We start from the raw sequence: 25,604 nt of genomic DNA on the forward strand, positions 1-25,604 counted from the left end.
GCACAGAGCTAATATTTATTAAGCACTTCTTGGCGCCAAGCATTGCTTTAAGCACTTTCCCTACAATAACTTGTTTAATATTCACAACATTGTGAGTGAATTTTATTATACCCTTTTGACATGTGAGGAAACTGAGATGGAGAGACCTTAAGAAAGTTTCCCCAGGTTCAAAACAAGCAGGCGCTGAGCTGAGATTTTAAACCATTGAGTTGTTGGCCTCCAAAGTCCATATCCTTAGCCACTGTGCAATTCTTGAATTTTCAAGATTCTTCCACATCTGTGATCTGACTAGGTCTTAGGAGTGCCACAGGGAAGGAAGGACATGCGATTATGGAGAGAGCTTTAGAGCTAGGAGAACACTTAGTGGGTTTTTAACTTCCCCAATTGTGCAGGTGAGGACACAAAGGTGTAGGTGAAGTGACCTGTTCGGGGCCACACAGCAAACCCATATAGACACATCAGTGGGTTCTGAGCGCAGCCTGGAGCTGGTACCATCGGCACCAGGTACAAGAGCAGGTGCTCATCTGACCAGCATGCAGTGTTTGCTGGGACTCAGGACAGGCAAGCACAGATTCTGAAGAGATCATCATGGCCACGTATATTGGGGACTGTCTCTGCAGGTGGAGGTTTCCAAGTAACAAACAACAATACAACCGTGAGGATGGGTCCCAACACCTGTCCTCTGGTGGATGTCCCTGCTCGGGGATGCAGGGGCGAGGAAAAGGGTGATTGTGATGAATGCAAGGGGGCAGCTTCTACTCCGTGCTAACCCTAGTTGAATGGACATATGAGCCTGGTTTGCCAAAGCTTGTAGTCTTTTGTGGGAAACTGGAAAGATGGTTATCTATAAGAAATCTTCTGATCTGTGAAAGTGTTCGTTGCTCAGTCATAGCCGACTCTTTGTGCTCAATAAGTATGTGATGGATAAAGGGTCGATGAATGAATGGCTTTGTCTTGTGTGGGGTCCCCTGAAGTTGATGATTAAGGCTTAGGACAGGGTCACGAGAAACAAACTCAGCTGGCAGCCTTGTTTGGTGGAAATAAACTTTGGATTGTGAGAGCAGAGGGATTAGGTACAAGGATTATCTCCAGCATCTTCCCTGAGCCAGGGGAAGTTTCAGGGGACCAGGTCCCACCAGCGATCCTGTTTTGCACAGGTCTGGTGCTCCAGGGCACAACAACCTCAACCTGAGCTGGACGTGACCTGCAGGAAATGTCTGCCCCAAACCATGGCATCAGATGCCATGTAGAATACAGCAGCCTCATGTCTGCCAGTGAGACCTAGAATCCCAACTAGGAGAGAGACCTGGCCAGCTCCTGGGTCGCTCAGCATCCCCAGGAGGGGTATGGTCCTATCCCTTGAGTGGGGTGGGTTCCTGCCTACATGGATGGGCAGTGGACTGGCATATGTTTATCTTTCCCATGGCTGTTTGCAGAACCCACAGCATCCAGGCACATTCTCTGTTGGTGTCTCTGGGCCTCCTGTTGCTCCATCCGGCCTCTCGTCCCTCCCACCTCTGCTGACTTGTCTGCTGCCTCTGGAACTTTGTATACTGTTTCCTCAGTCAGGATGTTCTCTCTGGCCTGTTTCCTCCTACTTCCATTTATCAAACCCTTGCCCTGACTGACATCTACCTTAAGACTCACTCACCATACCCTCAATGCCTCCTGAATTCCTCCTGAATTTCTAAGACCCCAAATAAGTTCTCCATGGATACCTATTCTGTATACACGGATTGAAGCAGTCGAATATCATGGTTAAAAGTTTCAGGTCTGGAGCCAGATAGCACAAGTCTGTGTACTGACTCTATTCTCACTAGGAATGTATTAGTTTCTGATTGCTGCTATGAAGTGAAAGAGTTAAGTCACTCAGTCATGTCCAACCCCATGGACTGTAGCCTGGCAGGCTCCTCTGTCCATGGAATTTTCCAGGCAAGAATACTGGAGTGGGTAGTTATTCTCTTCTTCAGGAAATCTTTCCAACCCAGGGATCTAACTCAGGTCTCCTGCGCTGCAGGCAGACTCTTTACCATCTGAACCACCAGGGAAGCCAGATTGCTGCTATAAGTTACAATAAACTTAGTGATTAAACACAGAATATTATCTTACAGAAGGTGAATAAGCAAGAAAAGCTTGAGGTGTGAGCACCTGCATTTTCCCCAGAGAGCCAAGTGCAGACCATCGAGGAACTCAGGATGTCCTAGCAATAATTGAACCCACCAACTGCTTAGCCAACAATGAAGTCCTTAGCAGTACATGGAGGGCCTAAGGTGTGGATTTCAGAGAGGACTGAGATGAGCACAGGCTCAGAGGGGCCAAGCACTGACTCCCATAGTTCAAACAAGAAATGTGGATTGAATTTTTTCCATTTAATTGTTGACTTTTTCCGATTTTTAAAAAAAATGCGACATACCATGGAATATTCTAAAAGTTCAGCAAAAACAAATACACCCCGAAAACAAATACTGTGCCCACAATCCCAGCTTCTGAGCAAGTTGGGTAGTCTCTGAGCATGGTGACTATGAATGCAGTTTTAAGGGTTCAACTACCTACAGCCAAACCTCAGTCCTAGCATATACAGCCATGTGATTTTGGACAGAGTCACTTGACCTCTTGTGGCCTGCCTCAATTTCCTCAAATTTAAATGGGGATATAACAGTACCTGCCTCATAGGGTAAATATGAGGAATAAGTCTACAGGACTTAGAATAGTATCTGGTGCATAGTAAATACTACAGAGTGTTTTTACCTAACATTATATTTAATGTCTGTTTTGACATAAGTTAAAAAAAACATAAATTTTTTTTGAGCTTCCACAAAGTTCCATGAAGGCATGGATCAGTAATCACCAGCGGCGAGTTCAGGAAACCAGGGAGGCAAAGGACAGGGCTTCTTGTTGGTGCCTCAGCCTGGCACAGGCTACTCCCCAAAACCTTTCTTTCAGGATCTGTTTTTTGTTTTTTTTTGGTGGCACTGTGCCGCTTGCAGGATCTTGGTTCCTGGACCAGTGACTGAACTCGGGTCCCAGCAGTGGAAGCACAGAGTCCTAACCACTGGACCACCAGAGGATTCCTGGGGATCCATTTTTCTTCACCATCTCCTGCAAAACCCACCCGTCCCTCTCCTATGGACACCACCACCACTCTGCCCACACCCAGGGGTCTCCCCTCCAGCTCTGGGGCTCCTTCTCCTCCCTCTGCCTGCTTTGCCGCTGACAGCTAGAAGATTCCAAGCCAACCATTTTGTAGAAGGTCCCTCGTCTGGGTTTGTTTGATGTTTCCCTTTGATTAAATTCAGGTTATACATTTTTGAGAGGAAATCACAGTTTCATTTCTTCACATGAAAATATTGAATCCATTTGGAATTAATTTGGGTATAAATGATATATTTTTCCTCACTTATATGAAACACCTCCTTTATCATATAGCAAATATTTAATTGCATATCTTTTATCTTTCTGCTCTTCAAAGCCAGTGTCACACTGTTTTAATTACCCTGGCTTCGTAATATGCACCCCCCAAACACGGTAATGAGCAGAGTCCTCCTAATCATGCTCCTTTTCTCAGAAACTTCCTGGCTCTTCTCGCTCATTAAATCTTCCAGATGCACCTTAGAATCGTGTTATCAAGTTCCTTAAAAAGTACCTTTGTGATTTAGGTTGTCGAACTTTGAGATCACTGTGGGCAAAATGGGCAACTTTAATACTAAACCTTTCCATAGCGGAGCAGTGTCTATGTATCATCCAAACTTTCTGTGACTCGGTAAAGCTTTGTACTCTTTTTCATAAAGTTCCTGCCCTTTTCCTTGGGGGCTGATGACTACTTTTGAGTCTCTTGTGAACAGACTCTTCGATCTGTTTTTCATTGCCTTCTCTGACTGATGAGTCGCTGACAGGATAACACAGAGGTTAAGGTCAAAGTGTCTTCAGATGACTACTTGGGTTTGAATCCTGGGTTGCTCACTCGTACACCTTGTTGTATGAGGCAACTCATGTGACCACCCTGTGCCTCAGTTTCCACATCTGTGAAATGGGGAGATTGAGGTCATCTGCCTCCTAGGGCTGTTCTGAGAAGGGACCACACAGAAGGATACCTGGCCCATGTTTAGTGATAACCACTGCAATTTCCTCACAGGCTCCTTACTGACCCCTAGGGCCTTCCTAGGAGACACGGCAGTGAGTGGAAGTCAGTTCTTACTTCACACCCCCCTGCAGGCAGACCCTGGGCAGAGACCTTTACTAGGGTCACTGAGAGCAGCCCTGTTGCCATAGGAACAGCTGGTGTAGTCTTCCTCTCAGGCATTCCCATGTGCTTCTGCCTCATTTTCTCCTCTCTCCTACCAGTGTCCTCCAAGTCTCAGTCTGCGCCCACCCCTGATGGTGACTCTGGCCTTTCCCTCGTTCACAGCTTCTTAACTCAGCATCCACAGGAAGTGTTCTGGCCCTCCCGCCCCATGGTTATTTCAGTGTGCAGGGATCTGACTGGCTTCGTCCATTTCCCCAAGCTAGCCCCTGGCCAAGCTGTCCTCAGGACAGAGGCCAGTCAACCTGGGGAGCTGGGGGGAATCTGATTTTATGAAGTTGTCTGGTGGGGGTGATTCCTCAAAGAAGGGGATGTTAGCCATCAAGGGGAGTACCCAGTACCCATAGGAGTGGGCATTTCAGATGTGGTCCGTGCTTGGCACAACCCAACAGTCCACAAGCAAGGATTAAATACGCATCCAGGAACCACCAGCAAGGGTCCTCTGGAGTAGACCTCATTAGTCCCCTTTCATGATGGGGAAAATGTGGCTCTGAGGGTGTAAAGGATTTGCACAGGGTCACCAAGCCAGCCTTTGATGGTGGTGGTGGTGGTTTAGTCCCTAAGCTATGTCTGACTCTTGTGACCCCATGGACTGTAGCCCACCAGGCTCCTCTGTCCATGGAATTTTCCAGGCAAGAATACTGGAGCGGGTCGCCATTTCCTCCTCCAAGGAATCTTCCCTACCCACGGATCGAACTGACACCTCTTGCGTCTTCTGCGTTGGCAGGCAAACTCCTTAGCACTGTGCCTCCTGGGGACCTGATTACACTCTTGATGTGTGTTAGTCGCTCAGTCATGTCTGACTCTTTGTGACCCCATGGGCTGTAGCCCGCCAGGCTCCTCTCTCCATGGAATTCTCCAGGCAAGAATACTGGAATGGGTTGCCATTTCCTTTTTCAGGGGATCTTTCCAACCCAGGGATCGAACCTGGGTCTCCCACGTTGCAGGCAGATTCTGAGCCACCAGGGAAGCTCCATACACTCTTGATACTGTGTATAAAACAGATAACTAACGAGAACCTACTGTGTAGCACATGGAACTCTATTCAGTGCTCTGCAGTGACCTAAATGGGAAGGACATTCAGAAAAGAGGGGATATATGTATACATATGACTGATCTACTTTACTGTATAGCATAAAATAACACAACACTGTAAAGCAACTATAATAAAAAAAATTTAATTAATTAAAAAACAACACGAATTCCCCTCTCCCCATCCTCTTGGCTGAATTAACTGCTAATTTTGCCTAAGCGACTTCCCTGGTGGCTCAGATGGTAAAGTGTCTGCCTACAATGCAGGATACCTGGGTTCAATCCCTGGGTCAGGAAGATCCCCTGGAGAAGGAAATGGCAACCCACTCCAGTATTCTTGCCTGGAAAATCCCTTGGACGGAGGAGCCTGGTTGGCTACTATCCATGGGGTCGCAAAGAGTCGGACACAACTGAGCGACTTCACTCCACTTTGCCCTTCAGGTTTTCCCTAAAGCCCCAACACAAAGGAGTCTTTCCTTTTCATTCTCTAAAAATAATTGTACTTGTCTTTTGCAGACATCATCACCAGTTTATGAAGATATGTTTATTTTTAAGAGACAAGTTGTTTATCATCTATCTTCTTTATCAGATCTGATGGGCTAAGTCAAATTCCGTCTCCATCAGTTTCTAAATGAGTAGCCTTGGAATGTTCCCTAACATTTCTGAGCCCCAGTGTCTGTAAGAAAGGGCTAATAAAAGCCCCTGCCTCTGGGGCTTATTGCAAAGGCACAATGAAATAATCAATGAAGGAGCAAAGAACAGGGTGGATTCTTAATAGAATTTAAATATTATACTCATCATCATGACCTTCATCACCACCTCGTTCATCATCACCACTCCCACCATCTCCATCAGCAGCAGCAGCAGCATCTTCATCTTGAGAACCAGGCTGTGTCTTTCTCGTTCACCATTGTATCCTAACTGTCTTAGTATATAATAGGACTCAGAAAATGCTTAGTAAATGAACAAATGCTTCTCTGTAAACACAACTGTTCTCCTTCTAAGGAGGCAGTTCCTTTGAGCCAGTAAGTTGATCCTCCTTATTTTTCAAGTGGAAAAAACAAAACTTTTCCCCAGGTGAAAACACTTAAAGGGAGCCTGTGATGGAATCCCAACATGTCACGTGTGCCTAGAGACATTTTGCCGGTAAATTTTATGGGAAACATTTCGAGGCTGTGAGGAAGTGTAATTTTCCTTGTGAAATGTCTAGGTTTCTTTTCTCGGTCATTTTTCACGTGCTTGTCACTTTCCCAGACTAATTGGTGGGCTCCTTTCCCCCAGCTGTCTATGCAGGCTCTCGCTCACCCAGCCTGTCCACCGCTCAGTGCAGCCCACTTGGGATGTCGGGAGAAATCACCCAGGAAAGGAGTCAGGACATGTGAGCTCTGTGGGGCTTCAAAAAGGTCTCTGTCTTTCCCTGGGCCTCAGTTTTCGTATCCAAAATATGAAGTTTTGACTAGCTGTTTGCTAATAGAGTTGCAATTTCTAAAGGAAGCCAGTGGCTCAAAGTTGGGCAATTTCCAATCCTGGGAAGGTCTTTGCCTTTGTGCTGTTGAACCTTATGTACTCCCATCATCACTGGGGCTCAGGGGCCCCCAATATTTCAAATCCTCAGAGTGCGGTAACTGGTAAGACAGCTCTGCTTTTAGAGTGAATGCAAAGCTCCCGGCTATAAATCTGTGCACAGACAGTTTTAATTGTGGATCTTGGTCACAGCACTGCAAGGGGGAACAGAGGCCTGTAATTCACTTCTTCTGCACTGAAGGGTTGACAGTCAACCACTCAGCACTGGGAGGAAGAGCAGCCTTCAGTAGGGGACCCAGGCTCCCACTTTTCCAGATAACCTCTGGAAGACTACCATGCAAGGGATTTGTGGCTTCCAAGGACCTCCTGGAGGAACCCAAGCTAACTGCTGGAAGGGCTGGCAGCCCATGAACGATGACCTTGAGGTCGCTAGGAGAGGACAGGGAGATTTCCTAGTAGTCCAGCTCAACCTGCAAAGGTGGGCCATTTTTTTGGCAGAGAGGGACAACTTTAGGTATGACATCAAGGATGCTGCCCATAACAGCCCCTTGCCCAGTTCTCATGGGATTTTCCTCTAAGTTTCTTAAGGGAATGGACCACAACAACAACAACAACAGAAAGGCAAAACAACAACAATAGCCAGGATTAAGTCAAATAGGAGCGCTCACAGTGGAAAGGGTGCAGGCCGGGCAGCTGGAGAGGCCTGGGTATGAATTCCAGCTCTGTCATTTCTTGAGTCAGGTACCATCTGGAGCCACAGGGAATAGAAAAATAGGTGGCCATTCTATCCTTGAAGAGTGGTTTTAAATGATCAAAATAAATCCTACCTGTAAAACTACCCAGCACATAAAAGAAACTCTGGACAGTTTATAACTCTAACAAAACATGTCTACCCTGAATTGTTGTTATTGTAGTTTAGTCGCTAAGTCTTGCCTGGCTCTTTTGTGACCCCATGGACTACAGCCCACCAGGCTCTTACTTTCATGGGATTTTCCAGGCAAGAATACTTGAGTGGGTTGCCATTTCCTTCTCTAGGGTATCTTCTTGACGCAAGGACTGAACCCACATCTCCTGCATTGGCAGGTGGATTCTTTACCAATAATTCACCCGGGAAGCCCCTACCCTGAATGGAAAACTCATTTTAAAAAATTTAGGAAAAAGGAAGAGTGCCCTCTACCCTTTGGCAACATGGGAGAAACAGACACATCACAAGGAAGAATAATGTTGGTGTAGGTACAGTGGGCAAAAAGTTGATCCCCCCCAAAAATCACGTCCACATCCTAATCTCCCACACCAGTGAATGTGACTTTATTTGGAACAGGGATCTTTGTAGGGGCAATTAAGTTAAGAATCTTGAGATGAAGTCATCCTCTTGGATAATCCATATGAGCCCTAAATCCAATGACAAGTGACTTTAGAAGAGAAAGACAGGATGAGCTTTGAGACAGACAGAGGAAGAAAAGGCACTATGACCGTGGGAGTGATACAGCCACAGACCAAGGAATGTCAACAGTCACCAGGACGTGGAGGCGGCAAAGAATGACCCTCCCACATGCCTTCAGAAGGAAGGCTTCCCTATCAACAGCTTAATTCTAGACTTCTGGCCTCCAGAACTGCTCTGCCATCAGAAAATAGAACCAGCAGCCTAAGCTGATCCTTGATTAGGCTTAGAAGAGGCTCATATTGGCTGCCAAGGCAGCGTCACAGAGCTATTCCTCCAGGTACATTCTGATTCTGACCTCCCAACATCCTTCTACCCCTTCTCCTGTGTTCGTACCGTGTCTTCTTCAGGGTATTCTCTTTACTCCATTATATTGGCCTATAAATCAAGTCTGCTTGTAGTCCCCTACCAAGAAGAGAGCATGTTGCCCAAGGTTGGTCAACTGACCTCTCTCCCAAAACAAGAGATTTTCTTTTTTAATTATGGAAGTATGATAACACATTTATGAAAGACTTGGAAAATATAGGGCAAAGTTACCAATAGTTACTCTATATATTACAACTATCTTTTTAAGTAGATAAATTAAGACTTTTAGTTGGAGTTTCAGTATTAAACTCTCAAAAATTAATAGAATGAATAGACAGTTAAGTAGAAGGACCTGGTAGACCTGAAAGGCACTATGAACCCTATGCAACCATATGTGTGTGCGTATGTGCTGATTTGCTTCAGTCATGTCTGACTGTTTGCAACCCTATGGACTGTAGCCCACCAGGCTCCACAGTCCGTGGAATTTTCCAGGCAAGAATACTGGAATGGGTTGCCATTTCCTTCTCCAGGGGATCTTCCTGACCCAGGGATCAAACCCTTGTCTCTTACGTCTCCTGCCTTGGCAGGCAGGCTCTTTACCACTAGCACCACCTGGGAAGCCCAAGGTTTATACAATTTTCACACAACAGCAGAATACAATTCTATTCGAGTTCCCATAGACTATAAACCAGGAAACACTGGAACATATCCAGGTGCAAAAAGGTGTAAAATTTTTCAAAACGGTGCAACAAAGTCATGGTCTAAAGGTATTGAAATCATACAGTCTGTTCTCTTATCATGGTGGAATTATGTTAGAAATCAATATCAAAAGATATTTGAAAATTATTCATATTTTCAAGTGCGGTGTGACATTTACCAAGAAAGATCTTTGCCATAGCCATGGAAAGCTGCAATAAAGTTAAAAGACTGAAAAAACACAGAGGGTAATAGCCGGGAAGAAAGCATTTAAATGAGAAAACTTCATGTATTTGGAAACTGTGCCCACTTTTAAAGGATGGGTATATCTAAGAAGCCATAACAAGGAAAATTAGAAAATATTTCCAAGACATAGCATCTTGAGTGGAAAACATTTCAAGGGCAGTGTCCCACGTGCTTGTTCAACTCCAGTACCTTGAACACCAAGTGCTGACTCTTTTTGGAGCCACTTCTCCAGGCTTCCATCGACTCAGTGAGCTCTTCCCTATAGCTTTCTAATTTCTTTGTTGCCTGAGTCAGTCACTGTTGCTTGCAACCTAACAGTACAACTGCTAAAGGGAAGGTGACAACTCACCAAGAGAAAAGAGAGACTCAGGAGTTGAGGGCGGTGACCCACGCTCTTGACTAGGTCTTCCCAAGTATGGATGGAAAATTCAGGGAGACTTGGGCCATCTTACAGCTTTATGTTACTTGTCAGTCTTTCTTTAAATTACATGCCCTTCTCCATAGCCTCATAAAAGGCTGCAGTCATGGCTTATGGACCTTTAGATCTGAAGTGCCTGGCGCATAGAAAGCATCACTGGAATGTAGCAACTGACTTATAGCACAGAGTTTGGAATCTATTATTCCCAGTGAGTTCCCAGTCCAGCCAAAGCCGGCCATAGGGCAGGGAGAGAGACCATCCACGGAGGGCCTGAGAAGATCCTACCAGTCACAGAGGAGATTACCTATTCAGACTAATAGACCTTTATTTAACCTGTTAGGACAGAAGGGATCTTAGAATCCATTTAGTACAAGGATCACAAACACCTGGATTGCAGGATGCCTCGCCCATGCCCATGGAAGACATGACTAATCAATTGCTGCACTCCCTCCCTCTGAACTCGGTCATAGCTTCACAATCCTTCCCCATGGAAGGCTCCATGCAGTGATGACTAATTGAGTTAAATTAGTCCAAAACCTGTTTACCTTCACTGACCTTGTCCAAACTCCTCATTTGACAAAGGGAGCAACTAGGAAGAGAAAGGACATATTCTAAAGTCATTCAACACATTGTGAGTGAGAGATGCAAGACTCAAGCTCCCCGGATCCGAGTCCCATCACCCCACAAGGGCTCTGGAATGGCTGCTTCCTTGCGAATCGTTCTTTGCCCTTATAATCCCTCCCTCTCCATCTAACCAAGTCCTAAAGAGTGTAGTATTTATTTTAGTGAACACACAAATCTGGTCTCTAAAGGATGAACATTAATAAAATATGTTCTCTAACTCTACGTAACAAGGAAAATATAGAATACATTTTCTATTCCCATTGATCCTCAGGCCACTGGCAATCCACCAACAATTGATTTAGCCATTTGATTAGTTTGGGGGAGAAACATTATATTTTAATGGGGTATATATAATTCTAAGTTACTGCTTTGAAGTTGAACCAAATATTAAAATTACCTCTTTTTATGGATGCTGCACAGCTATGAAGCTTTATAATTGCAGCCTGAGCTTTTGTAAGTGATTTGAACTGAAAAGGCAGTTTCTGCAAAGCTTATTGCATGGGCCTGGTGGTTGCCAGGCTAGCCAGCCCCACTGATGAGCAAAAAGGAGTACAGATGCCAATGGTGATGATCACACCTTGTATTTCACCCACATTTCACAGTAACAGACCTCCCTTCTGGGCTGCTTCCCTTCAAAACAGCTCCCCAGTCCCTCCCATCTCTCCAGGTCCTCTGCTGTTTCCTGAGTCCATCTGCACTTACCTGGGTTACTGGAGTAATTTTTTTTTTTTTTTTTTTTTTGCAGCTTCTCTCTCTTGACACACTGCCATCCATTATCCATTGTTACAATATAACAATCAGAGAGGTTACTTTAACAACGTAAATTCTGTGTCATACCATGGTCAAGCCATTGCTTAAAATCCAGCTATGAAAGGGTGTGAGAGCTGGACCTTAAAGACAGCTGAGTGCTGAAGAATGGATGCTTTTGAACTGTGATGTTGGAGAAGACTCTTGAGAGTCCCTTGGACTGCAAGGAGACCAAACCAGTCAATCCTAGAGGAAATCAGTCCTTAATATTCATTGAAAGGACTGATGCTGAAGCTAAAACTCCAATATTTTGGCCACCTGATGTGAAGAACTGACACATTGGAAAAGACCCTGATGCTGGAAAAGATGGAAGGCAGGAGGAGAAGGGGATGACAGAGGATGAGATGGTTGGATGGCATCACCGAATAGATGGGTATGAGTCTGAGCAAGCTCCAGGAGTTGGTGATGGACAGGGAAGCCTGGCATGCTGCAGTCCATAAGTCACAAAGAGTCAGACACGACTGAGTGACTGAACCGATGATCTCCCAGGGTTGGCATATTACAGCCTGGGGTCAAATCACCTGCTCCTTGTTCTGTTGAATAAAGTTTTATTGGAACACAACCCCACCCATCTGTTTGCATATTGAAGCTGGCAACTTGTATGTAACAACAGCAGAGTTGACTAGGCCAGTAGGGGAACAGAGAACGTATGGCCTTGAGGTTTAAAATCTTTATTCTATGACCTTTTATAGAAAAAAACATGTGTCCGACCTAAAGAACACAATTTAACTTCTTTCCCAAAGCCCACCAGGCCCTCCGTGGCCAGGCCCTGCCCCATCCCCAGGCCCTCTTTCTGGCTCCACTCCCTCCTCTGCCCCATGACACTGTAGTCCTCCTGTTCGCCAAAGTTCAGCACTGCCTCAGGGCCTTTGCCCCTGCTGTTTCCTCAGTGCTCATTGACCTAACTGTTTCAGGATTGACTCCTTCCTTTTACTCAGGTCTGATGAAAACGTCATATCCTCTGAGTGACCTTTGTTTTGTTGTTGTTTTAAAGATTTCTTTGAAAGTCTTTATTGAATTTGTTACAATATTCATTCTGTTTTATGTTTTGGATTTTTAGTGGCAAGGCAGGTGGGATCTCAGCTCCCAACTGGGGATCGAACCTGCAACGCTTGCGCTGGAAGGTGAGTCTTAACCACTGGCCCACCAGGGAAGTCCCTGAGTGGCCTTTCTAACTCATCTAAACATGCTCTTCTTTTTTTACTGTTTCACTTATCATTCTTTTTCATTTTCTCCATAGTGCGGAAGAGGATAGAATTTATCCTCCAAACTAGATTTGAATGTGAAAGGGACATGTGTGCGTGCTCAGTTGCTCAGTTGTGTTCGACTCTTTGCAGCCCCATGAACTGTAGCCTGCCAGGCTCTTCTATCCATGGAATTTTCCAGGCAAGAAGACTGGAGTGGGTTGCTATTTCCTCCTCCAGGGAATCTTCCCGATCCAGAGATCAAACCTGGGGCTCTTGCAGCTCCTGCATTAGCAGGCGCATTCTTTACCACTGAGCCACCAGGGAAGCTCCATGAAGGGGGTTTAGTGACTGTGCAGACATTAGACATAATCAGGAGATGTTGGGTCACTCTGTCTACAGCGTCCCTTAGCTATTTGTTTGTTGTATTTCTCCCCCACACAATGGGGGTTCCTGAGAGCAGAGGCAGACCCTGGTGCCTGGAAGGGCCCTGGGCACCTCATGCATAAGCGCTCCTTGAATCCTTGGCAGCACTGTTGGGAAGGCTCTATTGTCATCCCATACTACCGACCAGTAACTGAAGCCAAAGCTTTGCTAGCAGGTGGCAGCACTGCTTCTGGTTTCAGCGCTCTCAGCCACTCCACTGACCTCCTACACACATTACCTCAACTGACCCTGGTGAATCAAGAGTAGGGGCCCGTGGGTAACTGGAGCTCCATTTCACAGATGAGACAACTGAGGCTTGGCATGGTGCAGAGGCTTCCTGAAGGGGCTTGAGTTGAGTCTTCAGACAATGTTTTCTAGCTTTTGTTACCTCAATGAGAGAGTGGGTCATGACTGCCCATTTCTACCCAGGGATGGCTGCATGCCAGGCATCACACTCAGCACGCAAGAGCCCTGTTTGAGAAGCATTATTGTTATGCCTGTTTTACAGGTGATAGAACTGAGGTTCAGAGGTGGTATATGGCTTTCCCAAGGCCACACAGCCAGTGACTAGAAAAGCTAGTATACCTTCCCATGCCTTTGTTGTGAGCCATTTCATGCATGTGTGTGCTAAGTCACTACAGTTGTGTCCGACTCTCTGCAACCCTGTGGACTGTAGCCCTCCAGCTCTTCTGTCCATGGGATTCTCCAGGCAAGAATACTGAAGTGGGTTGCCATGCCCTCCTCCAGAGGATCTTCCTGACCCAGGGATTGAAACTGCAAATCTGTGTCTCCTAGGGCTTCTGCATTGCAGGCAGTTTCTTAACCACTGAGTCACCAGGGAACCCTGCAGGCATTTCGTGGAATTATCCAAAACGAGAAAGAGAACTGGCTGGGGAGGGGCAGAGACAGGCTGATGGGACAGAAATCGGTGGCTTTCCTTCTCATGTCAACCTTGTGAGATCTTTGAAGATGTGGGGGCAGGTGTAGTTTACCTCGGGGACTGATTTTTTTTAAGGTTCTGAGGTCAGAGTACTCCCTAAAGATGGGGCATGGCAAACACGGGGTCATAAGGCAGAGGAGAGCTCGCCACTTGCCTCCCTGCCCAGATCACTTGTTCCAGGGCCCCATCAGTGGTCTGCAGTTGTCTCCCTGCTGAGGGTGAGGGCCTGCTGCTGGCTCCTCTGAGGCTCTATCCACCCTGCCCTGTGGCCCGGCTCCAGGGACCATCCAGATTTTGAATGGAACCTTGAATACTCACGTCTCATCACAGGGGCCTTGCCCCAACTAGAATGTCACCTCCATATGGACAAAGACGGGGAGCGGCCCATCAGTTCATCACCCCAAGTGCCTCCCACAGCACTGGCATCATCCATGTTCAGGACCAACGGTAGCTTTTGAGGACAAAAACAACTCCATCCCACCAGATGCGCATTCGAATCACAAGCCCATGCCCACGCATGGTCCCCTGTGATGCACACAAACAGCCTGGAGAGAAAGTGTTTCTTGGCCTTCCCCTGACCACCCTGCATCCAAGACACCATGCGCTGAGCCTTGGTCCAGGAACTGGGCTTCCATACTCTCCTCTGGCACCCCACATCATCTCCCCGCTCCTGGATATCATGAGTTACTGTGTTGGGGCTGCCCTAGAGCACATTACCTCTCTGACTCTGCTAGGCCTCTCGGGGGCTGGGATGGCAAGGAGACCACAGAAAGCCAGTTCCCCCCTTGGAGCCCAGCCCACTTCCTGCCTTGCTGAGCCTCTTGCAGAGGACCCCCTCCCACACCCCCTCCCCAGCTCCCCTCCATCATGCCCCTCCGCAGCCCGGCCCTAACAGGATGGCTTTCATCCTCATTCAGATACATATTGTATTGGCTGAGAAACATCAAAGGGGCCATGTCGTTACATATTCTATTTCTGAGAGGAGAAAAGCAGCCCCTTGCTTTATTAACGTGGCAAATGTTGACTCTTGTAATGAAAAATGCACAAACGCCAGGCAATTTTTGATGAATAGGTAATAGAGAGGAAGGCCCCTGAATGGAGAGAATTAATTTCTTTTCGATGCCTCCATCACAAGGATATGAAGTCCCTGTGCCAGGCCACCCTGACCTCCAGACAGGCCCATGTGGGTCTTGAGACCTGGGACCCCAGATGTGGGCCCAGTCAGGGAGACTAGGCCTATTAAGAGGGTTCCAGAAAAAGCCTCTTGACACCAGGGCAGTACTATTTATTAATAACTGCAATAGTCAAATCATTAACTTCTCAAGAACTCACTGAAGTATGCTCAGCTTTTTACTGCCATCATCCCAGGAGAACCTTATGAGCTAGGGATAACTGACCTCATTTTCCATGAATGGAAACTAAGATCAAAATCATTTTAATGAGTTGCCCCAGGATGAACCACCGGATTTCAAGTCTGGAACCCAGTCCTAGGAAGACCAGCTGAATCAAAGTTTGTAAGCTTAAAATGTTGTTTAGCCACACAGATATTATGATGGCAGGGAGTTATTGTGGTAGTTTTTCTTTCTTCCTTATCTCTGGACCTAACATAGTACTCAGCACTTAGCCATATGTGCTTGTTAGCCCTAGAAGACTGATCTTGCCCCTGACTGAACCCATCTCCTATAACCTATGTTTACCCAGTGGTAGTGTTTGGCAACTCAAGGATGAAAGGGATCTTGGTCAGCATCTATAGGATTCTCTTGGTCTTTTCCTCATGGTTGCAAATTGGCTGCAACAGCCCCAGCTATCACATCTTCACACTATAGTGTACAAGATGGGAGGAGGTAAAGAATATAAAAGAGATAACTACTGGGATGACGTTCTTGTTTGGGAAGGGTTTCCCAAAACCCTCAACATTTTCAGATTTGATAATGAAAATATGAAGAAAGGTAAAGGGCAGTACAGAAAAGCAAGCACGCACAGGGTCTGCCTCAGAGCCTCCACAGGGACCTCTGTGGACCACTGAGTCCACCAGCTCAATGACTTCACAACCAGTGAGACAGACCTGGCCACGGGAAGTCAGAGGGCAGGATTCCAAAGCGACGAGCTTAAGTCCCCTGCCCTGTACAGTGGTGCTTAAAACAGAAACGAATGTGATCGATGGTGAATAGAGAAAGGTACTTTCTGTGCATACCCAGCAATTCCTTATACTTTTGAGAGCCAAGGAGGAGTTTCTGCTGGATATGTGATAACCAGGAAGTGAGAAAGCGAGAGACAGGATGATCAGAATCACAGATTTAGCAGGGGATGGAGCAAGTTCAAGGCTGAGGCGGTTGATAATGATGGTGATAATATTAATAATTACCATTTACTGGCTCTCTACCCACCAGGGTCCAGTTTGGGTATTTTATGTACCTTTTCTCATTATAACAGTGTGAATAGTATTATCCCATTTTATAGGTAAGGAACCTGAGTCAAAGAGGTCCTAAGTCGCCCAAGTTCACCTAGCTGGTGAGAGACAAAGCCATGGTAAACCCCCTGATGGGTCAGTTTCAAAAGCCTGTTGTGGCTGAGTGGGGTCAGGAGGGGTCTGGTGGTCTTCAGGTACCGGACATGCCACAGCAGCTGACCCCATAGCCAGGCTCTCCTCTGCAGTCCCTCCCCAGCACCTCTCCTTCTCCAGCTGCCCTGCTGCCTCCAGGATACAAGCCCCCAGGTTTCCCAGGCATCCTAGCAGCAGTCATCTCTCTTGTCCCTGTTTGGAGACAAAAACCAATTCTGACTCAGGATTCAGGGTGGGACTTGGTTTCCCAGACAAGGTGAGCCTAAAGCAGCCCCTGGACCTCAACTGCAGGGCCCAAAGCCTCAGACAAACTCACCAGCATGCTGCCTTTCCAGAAGCCTGTGCAAACTGTACTGGGAAAAAGCGTTCCATGGCCAGAGAAGTTTGGAAACATCATGACTGGCTCTCTTGGGGTCACATCAGTGTGTGCCAAGCAAACCATCTTGACAAGGTTTATGCCAAGCTCATTGGGGCCCAGAATCATTTATGACAGGGGTACTCAGCCTCTGGGATCTCATGCCTGAAGCTGATGTAATAATAATAGAAACAAAATGCACAATAAATGGAATGGGCTTGAATCATCCACAAACCATCCCCCGCCCCATTCGCGGAAAAATTGCCTTCCACGAAACCATTCCCTGATGCCAAAAAGGTTGGGACCGCTGCTTTATCATACAGAATAGGAGCTGTGAGTAGAACTGACATCCCAGGGAGCACCCTGGGGATCTGCTACAGCAGGAGGGCCCAAGCTAAGTATTTACAGACCAGACTCTGCTTTTGCCTTTATCCAGATATGTGACCTTGGTGAACCCCACGGCCTCTCTGTGCCTCAGTTTTCCTCTGAAAAATAAGAGCCTTAGACTAACGAGGTCAGCATTTCCCAGTTAGTACTTCCCTGGTAGCGTGAGCCTCATGATTTAGGAGGTCCATGGTCAAACAATTTTTGGTTGAATAGTCAGATTTATGCTAATGTATATTTGGAAAAATTACAGCAGCACACTAGATCCATGATTTCACAGATACAATAAAATTTTGCTTAAAAATAAAGGTATTCAGGGGACTTCCCTGGTGGTCCAGTGGTTAAGACTTCACCTTCCAATGCAAGAGTTGTGGGTTTGATGCCTGGTCAGGGAGCTAAGATCCCCACGTCTCATGGTCAAAAAAAATCCAAATGTAAAACAGGAGCCATACTGTGACAAAATCAATAAAGACTTGAAAAATGGTCTGCATCCAAAAAAAAATCTTAAAAAAGTAATAAATACATGAGGGTCTAACTAGGGAAAATGGATCAAAGTAAGGAAAATGGGCATGTGGATGTGACAGAAACTTTCAGAAGGTGAAAGTGTCAGTCACTCAATCATGTCCGACTCTTTTGCGACCCCATGGACTATAGCCCACCAGGCTTCTCTGCCCATGGGCATTCCCAGGCAAGAACACTGGAGTGGGTTGTCATTTCATTCTCCAGGGAATAGTCCCAACCCAGGGATCCAACCTGCATCTCCTGCACAGCAGGTGGATTCTTTACCATCTAAACCACCAGGAAACACTCAGGGTCTTGTGCAAATGACTCAATGTGGGAACAAGGCTCAGCAATCTCTGAAACTCTTCCTGCTCGTCACACCTATGAATGTTCACTAACAGATGTGCCTACAAACCTTGGCAGGTTTTGACTTTGCTAAGCATGATAATCTCTCTTGGTCTCACCCTGAGAACGCTTCCCAGCAGCCTCTTCGGCAAGGGCAGGTGGTGGGTGGGAGAGCCTCTGTCAGTGGAGGACCACGTGCATCAGCTCAGCCACTTCCTTGCCCTCACTTTTGCATCCGCAAAGTGTAAGTGACCATAACTTTCTCTCCTGGGGCCCCTGCAAGGTACCCGGGTGATCAAGAGCATCAGTGTTTGCAAACTGAAAGGCGTACATAGACAAGGGCTAAACCTGGGCCAGCACTGTAGCTCCTAGGCAGGAAAGCCAGGTGCATTTCTCCATTGATGGGACAGGCTTCTTCCTATGCATCACACCAACTCCATGGATGTAAATTTGAGCAAACTCCAGGAGATGATAAAGGACAGAGGAGCCCAGTTTGCTCCAGTCCATAGGGTTGCAAAGAGTCAGACACAGCGTAGCAACTGAACAATGACAACAACAACAGGAAAGCTCACCATTAGGCCCCCTCACACCTCCTTTTGGAGTCTGATACTTCACAAGGGAATATTCTGTGTGTTCAGTCTTATTGTGACAGTGAGTAGGCTCTATGTTGTTCTTTCTCCCCACAAAGCAGTAGTTAATAAGATGGGCCAGGAGCTGGCAACTCATTCTCTCCAATGCATTCCCAACTTACAGGGATGGTGATGCCTGAAGTGAGGAGGACGCATGGGAAGGAAGCAAGAAAAGGGCAAAGGAAGTAGGAACTGATTTAAAATAACAATCACAATCATATTTAATATTTATCGACTATATACTATACATGTGGAGTACATTATGCTATTATTTCCTTTAATTCTTACAACAGCACTATATTTGCCCATTTTACTGATGAAGAAATGAGAGCCTTGGTAGATAAAGAACTTTCAAACACTGCACAGCAAGTAGCTGTCTGAGTCAGCTATTGCTGCATAACGAACAACCACAGTGATCTGAGGCTTGGCTCCAGTTCGGCTGATCTAGCCCGGGCTCAGCTAGGCTTGGATCTGGGTTTGGTCTGCTCTGTGTGTTTCTGCTAGTGGGACCACTTGGCTCCCCAGTATATGTTCCCACGGCAATGACAGGAGGATGAGAAGGCAAGTTTGCAAGCACATTTCACGCCTCTGCTTGCATCACAACTGGCCAACGTCTTATTGGCTAAAACAAGTTACATGGCTCAGCCCATCATCAAAAGGATGTATTAATACCTTCTGACCATCAAGGTAGGGGAATAAGTAAATATTTACTGATCAAAGACCTTGTCTACCACTGTGACAGGACCAGGGTTCAAATCAAGATTTTAGTCATGACTTTACCTGGTATCCTAGCCTCCAGGCAGATCTCTTGGCTCCAGAGACAGGTCATACTTCCAGCCCCACCTGCTTCCTTTAAGCGGCTGGGCTACCCCACAGCGCGTGCTGACCACAGGTACACTCTGCTTTGCACATCCTCAGTCCTGAACCCCTTGTCTAGATCTGTTCCTCCAGTGCAGCCTGAGTACAACCTCCAGGGTCGGGTCCTGCTAGTTTATAATCTCTCTCTCTTCCTGCTTCAGCTCTTGGATTTGCCACAAGCTGCCATCTTCCTAGATACAGCCTAGGTTTAGCCTTAAACATCCTGGTACGCATTCCCCACGTTCCACAGGAAGTGACCTTTCCTGGATTATCATGGCAGGATGTCATGTACAGTTGGGCAGGAAGTACACTGCACAAAGATTTCCAGCTGGAGGTATGAGCAAGGCTAAAACCAACTTGGGCCTCCCATGTGGCACTAGTGGCAAAGAACCCACCTGCCAATGCAGGAGATGCAAGAGACAAGGGTTCGATCCCTGGGTCAGGAAGATCCCATGGAGAAGGGTGTGGCAACTCACTCCAGTATTCTTGCCTGGAGAATTCCACAGACAGAGGAGCCTGGTCCATTGGGCCGCAAAGAGTCAGACACGACTGAAGCAACTTAGCAACCACGCATGCACAAAACCAACCTACACTGCAAGCCAGACCATGTGTCCTAGCAAGGGGTTTCATCTGCCCAGAGGAAGGGGAACATTCTCTTCACACAAGGCACCATCAGCCTTCCAAACCATATCCTAGTTACAAGTTGGGAGTGATGGGCCAGTTTTTCACACTACTCACAAAGGTACTATGTAGGCTATATTAGCCAAGTCACAGCAGGGTTTTAGAAGAGTTGGATTCAAGTCCTGGTTGGTATAAGCTCTGAGACCTAGAAGAAGAGGCATCACCTTTCCGAGTTGCCTCAGTTTCCCTGAAAGTCATTCTAATCATCACAAGGAAAGTGGGGCAACAGAGTGGGGACTCTGACCCTCACCAGGCAGAGAAAACAGCACAGCCTCTATGATTTCAAAGGTAAAAGCCGACACTGTGGCCTAATTATTTTCCTGACCTGAGAGTGGCATTTGATATAGCCCCACTTTCAGAGAATTCAGACTCTAAAGCAAAGAGAGAGAATGAGACATATTTCCAAGGAAGGCTTGGAAGTTTCTGCAGCTTCCCCGATGCTATTGCTGATTGAGATCGTTCAAGAGCATTATTTATTCATTCTCTGGGGTTTTTTGGACTCTGAATTCAAAGGTTTCATTTCCCTCCTTCACTCTCTCACTCATTTTTCCTCTCTCTTATCCTCTCCCGAATATTTGTTACAGTTGCATTTTTCAAACCATTTACTGTCTAGAGGGTAAGTGGAGTGACACAGCTCATAATGTGCAAATAAATGGGAACTAAGCTCGTCAGCTCGAGTGGAATGAATTACTGTCGCCAGTGAAACGCAGTGATGGGGAGCAGCCGCCCGGGAGACGGGGGAGGGCGTGGGCAGGTACCGCTCTGGAGTGGCCGGAATAACACTTACTATGATTTATCAAAGAGCACTTGAAAGCCCCTTAGAGGCTTTAAATAGGCATGAAAAGAGGCTTCATGGCACTTGGGCACTGGCAGAATAGAGTGATTATCGGGCTCCAATGCCTGACCCTGCGTGCGGCTTCCGGACTAGAAAAGCTGGATATCTTCAAAGGCGCTGGAGAAGGATGGCCAAGTGCAGGCAGTCCCAGGGGAGGGGACCTCATGGGGTGAGGTGAGCAAGCAGGAGGCTTCAGAAATGGGGAAGTGGGGCCACAGAGAGGGCTGCAGGATTTTGGAGGGGCATAAGGATTCTCAAAACAAGGGACAGCCCATGAGAGTAAGATGTCTTGGTCAAGGTCACACTGCAGAGAGTGGTGGCCTGCCTGCTGGTACTTCTTGAAGCCATCCAGAAAATTCTCTGCACCCCAAGTTTTCTCCCGTTTGCTTACAGGTTTCCATTAGAGATGATCCCTTTGAGACAAGCAGCACCCTATCGCAGCAGGTTTTTTCAAATAAAAATTCCTTTGAGAGGCAGAGCATGGTCACTGATGTCAAATGTAAATGAATTCTGGGCAGCGTCAGGAAACTGCAGAGCCTGTGTATCCACAGCTTGACGTCCATCCCACTAGTGAAGGATTCCTCAACTGTGGCTCTGTTGACATTTTGGACTGGATAATTTTTGGTTGGAGAGAGGAGAAGCTGTCCTGTGCATCCTAGGATGTTCACAGCATCTGATCTCTGCCAATTGGATACCAGCAGCACCCCACTCACAAGTCATAACAATCAAAAAGGACTCCAGACATTGCCAAATGCCCCCTATTCCCACCTCAGGTTGGAGAATCACTAGTTAAGAACCACTACTCTGAGAAAAACCAATATTATATATTAACGCATATATGTGGAATCTAGAAAAAATGGTATAGATGAACTTACTTGCAAAGCAGAAAATGAGACCCAGACATAGAAAACAAACAAATGGATACCAAGGTGGGAAGGGTGGGGGTTGGGATGGATTGGGAGATTGGGATTGACATTTATACACAGGTATAAAGTGGGCTTCCCAGGTGATAAAGTGGGCTCAGTGGTAAAGAGTCTGCCTGCCAATGCAGGAGACCCAGCAGATGTGGGTTTGATCCCTGGGTCAGGAAGATATTTAATCTGAGTTTAGGTACTGAAATGGGGTAAATCACAATCTCCTACCCCAGTCCTTTCTATTAGTTCTTACCCCAGAATTCACTTTTATCTTTTTGGCTGTGCAGCATGGGGGCTTCACCACGTGGTATCTTAGTTCCCCAACCAGGGATCAGAATTCTTTACTCTGTTTAATTCATTTCTAGGTTGGCTAGATTTCATTAAGCACTTCTTTGTTTCTTTTTTTTTTAATTTCCAAGAAGGGTCCATAGGTTCTATATAACTGACATCTCACATGCTTGAAAATATGTGTTGTTTCCATATGTGAGTGATAATTTGGTGGGGCATAAATTGAGGGTCTTATTTTTTCATATCAGAGCATAAACACTACTCTATTATCTTACGAATTGCAAACTGTTATGGAGAAGTTTGATACCTACCCAATTCTTACCTCTTGTACATGACTTTCTTCCCCCAATACCTTCTACCCTAGATGCTAACAACTCTATTTTATGTTGGTTTGTTTTTTGGAGGACACACGAACTTTAGGAATCTCACCAATTTTTTTACATAATTTTTGTTGTTCTCATTCCATATACGGCTAAGGCCTTTATTTCACGAGGATCTGTTTAACTGCATTTTTGAGTATTTATTTATGTACCATTCTGTTCTCTTCTTCAGGTCCACCATGCTCTTGGCACAGAACTCATTCACGTGTGGGGGACTTGCTGTACGAGCAGAAGCATTTAGACATATGTTTGATCTCCTTTGTCCTCCCTGTCTATAATCATCTATCATTTTTGCATTTTCCATTCTTTTCCATTCCACACCTACAATGTTCTCTGACCTGCTCTCCATCCCCCTGGCTGAATTTTTGGTCATGCTTATCTGGGGAGGTTGTTGTTGCTTCCAGTGTGGTATTCAACTCTGTCAAGCTTCTACTTTCTATTTCTTTCCTGAGCTTTGCTAACTGGCCTTTCGCCAACTCTCTGAGTTCCTTTTGCAGAAGGATCACACTGTGTTTATTTCTTTGAGTCTATGGATAGCCACTTATCCAACTCTCCCTCTACTATGCTGAGTAAGTTTTCTTGGGATGTATGATCTTCAGCAGCTTTTGCTCATACAGCAAGTCCCCCACATGTGAACGAGTTCTATGCCAAGAGCATGTTCCTAAGTCCAATTTGTTAGTAAGTCCAACAAAGCTTGCCTAGGTACACAGCTAATACAATCCACTATATAGCAGTGTGAGTTTCCTTGGTGGCTCAGATGGTAAAGAATCCACTTGCAACGCTGGAGACCTGGGTTCAATCCCTGGGTTGGGACGATCCCCTGGAGAAGGGAATGGCAACCCACTCCAGTATTCTTTCCTGGAGAGTCCCATGAACAGAGGAGCCTGGTGGGCTACAGTTCACGGGTCACAGAGAGTCAGACATGACTGAGTGACTAACACTTTCACTTTCAGATAGTAGTGTACTGTCATAGGTTTATAATACTTTTCATTCAGATAATACATAAAAAAGCAAACACAATAAAGAAAACAATTTGTCTTGTAGTACAGCACCTTGAAAAGTACAGTAGTACCAGCTACATCACCACCACTTTCACACTTGCTGCCAGACACCCTGGGATTGAAATAAAGATACTGCACTACTGTACTCGATACAATACTGTAAAGTACACAAAAGCACAACCACGTGCAGAGGCGCATGCATGTGACGGTGTATCCCAGACGCATGAGCAGGACTGAACATGCAAACCCACACTGCGTCTTTGAAAGTTTGAAACTTGAAGGTTCATATGTAGGGGACTTACTGTATTTCTTTCTTCCCTTCTGATTTTTCTCGCACTTTAAAAAAATCTTTTGGTATGTATGCATAGGACCTGCGTTGACTTCTCTATGACAGTTCCTCCTCTTGAGATGCTGTGTGTGGGAGGCATGGGGGAGGGTGTCAGAAACTGGGCTGGGGAAGCCTACACTTTGGTTCAGAGTTGGAGTCTCAGCATGATCTACTTCCTGTGCTCCAGGGCAGAAGGCACCTCAGTCTTCCACATTGGAGAGGATGGAGCATCCGTCTCAGGCTTTCTGCACGGAGCTCAGGGATCACTGCTTACTCACCCTTCACCCCACCTCACCGCCCATGGTCTCCCTTGCTGGCAGGTCAGTTCCCAGACAAGATAAACTGCTTGCCCCCATGGTTTCTACACCATGCCCACCTCCCCATCCATTCAAGTTCAATTGGACCTGCACAGCGAAGCCTCCACATGTCTCCAGACACCCCATCCTCACTTCTGGTCTCTCTAACCACCTTCCTCTGAGTCAAGACAGCAAACCTTAAGTTCAGATCCTGCCTGAAGTATGAGGAGGGATCTGGAAGCTCTCTCCATCTGCCAAGCCTTGTTCCAGACACAATAGCAATGGTCTGGGGATATAGACTTGTCCCAGCTCCATCAAAATTCAAATTGATCTTTATTTTTGACTTGTGGCTTTTTTCATGTAGATTTCAAGGGAGATGAGTAGACAAAAATGACTTTATTATCTTTAGCCAGAAGTCTGTGTTCTTTTAAAATATTATTATAACTGTTGTCCATGATTATAAAAGAATTATGTCCATTTCTCAAAGCCTATAAAACAGAAAAAAAAAAGTAGAAAAAGGAAATCTATACTCCCATCACCCAGAGAGAGTCCTGATGACATCTGGGTCATATAGTTCCAGGCTAGGTAGGACCCTAGGACAGGGTAGTAGGGGGCCTGGGTGCTCAAATGTGTCCTGCTATGCTTTTTCTGTGTAGTAAATAAGAATAATTTAAATAAGAAAAAGAACAAGAACATGCCAGGTACTATGCTAATCTCTCTACATACATTAAATAAGTTAATCCTCCCAAGGATGCTATGAAATGGGCCCATTATTGTCGTTTCCATATTACAGATGAGGGGACTGAGGCTCAGAGCAATGAAGTGATGAGCACAGCTGGGAAGTGGCAGCAGGGAGATATGCAGGCAGAGCCCATGCTCTTAATCACTCCCCTGCCCTGCCTCCAAAGACTTTGGCTGAGCTCTTTGCTCATAGAAGGCAGTTTAGTATTTATTATTTACTGAATTTCACTGAAAATTAAATCCCTTCATCACAAGCATTGGTGGCGCTAGTGGTAAATAACCTGCCTGCCAATGCAAGAGACACAAGAGATGTGTGTTGGACCCCTGGGTGGGGAAGATCCCCTAGAGGAGGGCATGGCAACCCACTCCAGTATTCTTGCCTGAAGAAACTCTATGGAAAGAGGAATGGGCTACAGTCCATAGGGTTGCAAAGAGTTGGACACAACTGAAGAGACTTAGCACGCAGCAAGCATCGCAAGAAGAACTGGAGGTGGGGCTTTGGATTCAAGAATAAAAATATACCTCACATTCAGTAGGCTACTACTAAAAGAAAAAGAAACA

Source organism: Ovis aries, chromosome 14, assembly GCF_016772045.2.
Source record: "Ovis aries strain OAR_USU_Benz2616 breed Rambouillet chromosome 14, ARS-UI_Ramb_v3.0, whole genome shotgun sequence".
NCBI lineage: Eukaryota > Metazoa > Chordata > Mammalia > Artiodactyla > Bovidae > Ovis > Ovis aries.